This window comes from Pezoporus flaviventris, unplaced genomic scaffold, assembly GCF_033815535.1.
Source record: "Pezoporus flaviventris isolate CSIRO_AGI_PZ_B2104156 unplaced genomic scaffold, CSIRO_AGI_Pfla_v1 ptg000007l, whole genome shotgun sequence".
NCBI classification, from domain to species: Eukaryota; Metazoa; Chordata; class Aves; order Psittaciformes; family Psittacidae; genus Pezoporus; species Pezoporus flaviventris.
Window position 1 is genome coordinate 57,460,026 of NW_026892555.1, and position 4,843 is coordinate 57,464,868.

Here is a 4,843-nt window from a genome sequence, read left to right on the forward strand (position 1 = left end):
CCCATCTTTTTTGTCCTTTTCCCTCCTACCCCCTGTTGGGGGGGGGGGGGTGTCTCAATTTTTTTGAAAGTTTCTAGGAATTGTTATCATGGGAATATAAATTGATAAGCCATTGCATGGAATGGGGGAAAACTTCTAATAGGATTATTTCTACAATATATATTCAAGCTATTTGAAATTTTATCATTTTCTGCATTTTTTTCATTTTGGAAATGCAGTAATACACTAATATCCTTTGGATAATTTTCTCCTTTTTTTTTTTTTTCTTATATATCCTTTGGGGAGGAAGGACCAGGACATGACATTTTAGATGGAAGATGTTTAAAATGCATCTCTCAATCTCTATTCTCATAGCCTTTCAGATTATAAAACATATGAACACTAACCCTGACCACAGAAAATGTCTGAGTCTATTGTCATAAAATATGTTTTGACATATGAAATATTGAATCAGTTAAGTAAATGTTTATGATATTTGTCAAAAATTCTGGCATTGGAAAGCTCACAGTTATTGTGACCTTCTGTAGGGAAAGACGTTCAGTGGGGATTACATGTTCTACACTGTAATATTTTTGTCATGCAAGGTTAATCCATGGCATTTTTCTGTTTTGCTTCAGGTTTCTTCCTCATCCCCTTCCCTGCCAATGAGTCTATCAGTTTTACTTGTTATTTGTTAAAGGGGTCATAACCTGGGAGGGAGGCTTGCTTTGCCTGTGCCTGCCCCATTTTTTATTTTAGAATGTCATCTTCCCCATCCTTGGTAGGAGTGTCTAGTCATTAAACATCAGTTTAGAAGAGGCTGTTCATCTTTGATAGCGCTTTCTTGTTTAGGTCATTTCTTTTCTTTGTTTTGCCTGGCCTTTTGTCCCCTGAAATAAGTCTTTAGTAATGAATACAGTATTGCTGCAAGGTGGTGCAGTAGCACTACATCTTGGGTTGCCTGAATTGATAGACTAAATTTATATTTTTTTAATTTATTTTTTGACCATAATGTTTAACTAAAAACTAAAAAAAAAAAAAAAAGAAAATCAGAGGTAGAGAAAGGATGCCTTTGCTTTTAAGGGAGGGAGAATAAGGATTTCTTCTTTAGTCTGATAAAGTTTTAAACTTAAAAAGAAAAAAATCTAGAGCAGTCTATATGTGTGATTTGTTGGCTCTGCCATTGAGATGTATGTATGAAAGTGTGAATTGTGTTTTCTTTTTTTTCCTCTACTGATTTGCCCTTAACCCTGTCACTGAATCAGGATCACAAACTTTATTCAGAAAGGCACAATAACCTATTGTATGGTACAGTATTCTGATTCTGGCTGTGAGGAGGAAAAAGAAAATAATTTTTATGGATTTCAGACACATACTTTTGAAGAAAAACTCTGGCATTTTCTTCACTTTAAAAATTCTTTCCCCATACAAGCTAGAGGGCCTATGCATTCTACAGAATCTTTGAAAGATTATAGTATATTAAATATTTTCTTTGCCATTTAATACCACTGTTGAATACATTAAACCTGTTTATATTATGCCACATACATTAATTTAGCAGTCACTGCATTAAAACTTAAATATTTGAAGCTGTAATATCCTTGTCTTATTGCTGAATTGAAAAACGTGCAAGAACACACATGCTAAATTTTTGCCCATGCCTTTATAAATTTCTTTTTTTTTCACTCATACAAGTTGATGCCTTTTTTAATAAACAAACAAAACAGAAAACAAAAACAACACACTTAGGTTCAGCTGTCCAGTTCTATAATTGCTTTCCTTGCTGTGTTCTTCATCTGTGAACTTCTTCAGGTCAAGTTTAACTTTGTCATCCCGCCCGCAGGCTTCCACAAAAGGAACAGTGTAAAGTGGTTTAGACCTAGAATGTGAGAGCCATGTAGCACATTGCTTCTAAATAAAAATTGGGGGTGATATTTCTACTAAGCTCAAGCTACTTTAAATCAGTAGTAAGTAGACACAAATACTTATTTTTACAGGTTTCTTTAATCAGGACCTTGCAGGTTGTTTGGGTTGTTTTTTCATACTGAGGTTAACTGGCCAGCCAGGAGAAGGAACCCAGAAAAATTATGTTGAAAACATTAAAGATACTTACAATTTCTTATAAGAAACATTAATATAAAAGTAACTAATTTAGTTATGAGACAATTTAGAAGTTCTCAGAGTAACCATAAAAATTGTGTTGACTTCTCCTTCATGAAAATTAGGGGAACAAAGTGTCCTTGATAAATAAAAAGAAAGAGATTGAGGATATTTTGGGGACCTTTGGAAGCAGATACACTAGGAATAAAAGCTAACTGACTGTGATCCTTACAGAGGAGAAAAATGGCTATTTATGCAGCACAACAGTTTAAGGGTTCAAACGCAATTGAATTGTGGAAAAATGTTTTGAAAATGAAGCTTTGGAATAAAGCTCCTTCTTTTGCGTATCTGGATTGATGTTATTAATAACATTGTTTTACCAGTTAGAATAAAACAACACTTTATATTTGGAAATAGAAAAATAAATTTGCACAACTCATGTGTGGGTTTGGTTTTTGTTTTGTTTTTTTTTTTTGTAAGCCAGTGTTACAAACACCTGAAAGTGATTTGTATTCTTTGATCTATTTGAAGGATATAGCACTTATCCTGCTGTTGATGTAGTGAATGCCATCTTTTTATCAAAATGTTTTTCTGTCAGACGGATCAGAAATGCAATTATTAATTAAACTCTTTGTTTTCAGATGAGCTGACTTTGCATTTTGGTAAAGCCAAATTCTTTCTGTGGCTATTGACTGCTGAGCTAAGTGAAAGCTGTGCAGGTTTTGTTTTGATGCATTTCATCTATGTGAGTACTGGAATTATAAATTTAAAACAGCATACCAGCAATATATGGGCTATGATTCTGATAAGAAGTATTTTTCTGTTACTCAACTTTCAAATTGTGAGCTAAGCTATGGCTAAATTAATGATTGCCAACTCAATTTCTTAAAATCTTTTTATGACTGCAGAGAACATAATTTACAAGCGTTCTTTATAAACAAAAAATGGGCTAGATGGTAGTTCATAATATGGAAAATATGGCATTGTTGTATCTGGAAAGTGTTCTAAATTCTACACAGATAATGAAAAATTCTTAAAGAATTTTATATGATTACCTGTTGGGTTAAAGAATTTTTATAGTGATGATGGAGTGCCACGAAGTTAATACTTGCAATCCAGATTGCTGTAGTTTACACTTTTCTCTGCTTCAGACCTGGTGTGCACTATTTGTACTAAGCACACCACAGAGTGAATTATCCAAAGTCCATTGATTTTAATGTGTTTTGGTTTGTAAACAAAATTAAAGTAATTTCTTGCACATTTTTGAAAAATAATTGTATAAGGATTTATGTATCTGCTTCTGGATACAGTGTGTAAATAAAAATTTCATTCACAAAAACATTTGTGGAGTGTTATATACCTTAATGACATTCTAAACCAAAAAATATAAAGTGACATTGTGAAGTCTGGGCATCTGACAAACATTTACATTTTAATGGTTACAGTTTAAATTGTTACATATTTTTAGCCCTTGCTAGCTGACTATTCAGTATTTCTGTTATACCAATTGTATTAATTTCTACTTTTCAAAGCAAGAAAAAAAAAAAAAGACCAGGAAATAATTACACTATTACTAACGTAAAGTCTCAGTTTCATCCAGATGTATGTTAAATGTAGTATACCATCTGTTGTCTTCCATGCAAGCGAATAGCACTTATGTAGTTTAAAATAATAATTTTATATATATATATATATATATATATATATATATATATATGTATATATGGTGGTGTTCTTCATATATTCCTGTGATGCTCTCCTGGATTCATTTTAAAAAGACAGTGGTATTTTAAACCCTGGGAGATCACACAAATAAACCAGAAGATCAAGGATAAACTATTTCTGTCTTACAGAAGATATGTACAACTGTTCACATTTTCATCTAGTTGGGACTTAAAGATTCACTACTCAAGGTCAAGAAAATACCAACAGCTCCTTATAACTGGTTTGTTTGTTTGCTTTCAATAAGCAAAACCCCCAGCCTTGGTAGCAAGTAATTGTTGTTCGTATTGTCCATAGCTGATAAGTACTTTTCTACTATATTCTCTAACTTAAGTCCTAAACCAGTGACCAGAAATAATTCATAGCGTTTGCCATTCAAGAGAAAACCTCTTTCTCCTATTTCCTACTGCTGGGACTAGCATTTCATGCTCAGTATGGTGTGAGGTTTTTCCGCCAGTACGTGGGGGATCTTGCTGGGGTTTTGTTACTAAATATGAATGATGGTCTTTACATTTGTTCTGTTCACTCCAGAAAATATGACAAAAATGAAACTTGCCCTCAGATGTTTCCTTGTCAAATGGAAAAAGGTAAGAGTTAATTTTACAGCTGCATGTAAAGTTAGCATGATCCAGGCTGGGCTGAAATGTTTGTAATCAAGATGCCTATAATCCTAATTATTTCTGCCTCACATCCAATCAGCTTCATAGCTGTGAGAGTAGAAGAGAAACATGAAGACACTACCAGATGCAGAAAGCTTGCTGTATGTCTGATAACGTAACCCTTGTAACAAGTCAGGGCTTGGCAGTTGGGGGATTGAATTAAGTCATCCTCCACAATTAAAACAAGACCTCAAAGATTACAAAGGTGTAAGATCTAGTAGAAATCCTTAATATTCCAGAAACAATGTTCGATCACTTCTGTATTTATATAGAAATTGCTTGCAATCTGTGCTTTTCTCTTTTTCTTTCAAAGGGTAATGTTCAGCCAAGCATTTTAGTATCTTTTGTAATGGTAGTATGTGCATCTTTGACATTTCTGGTAA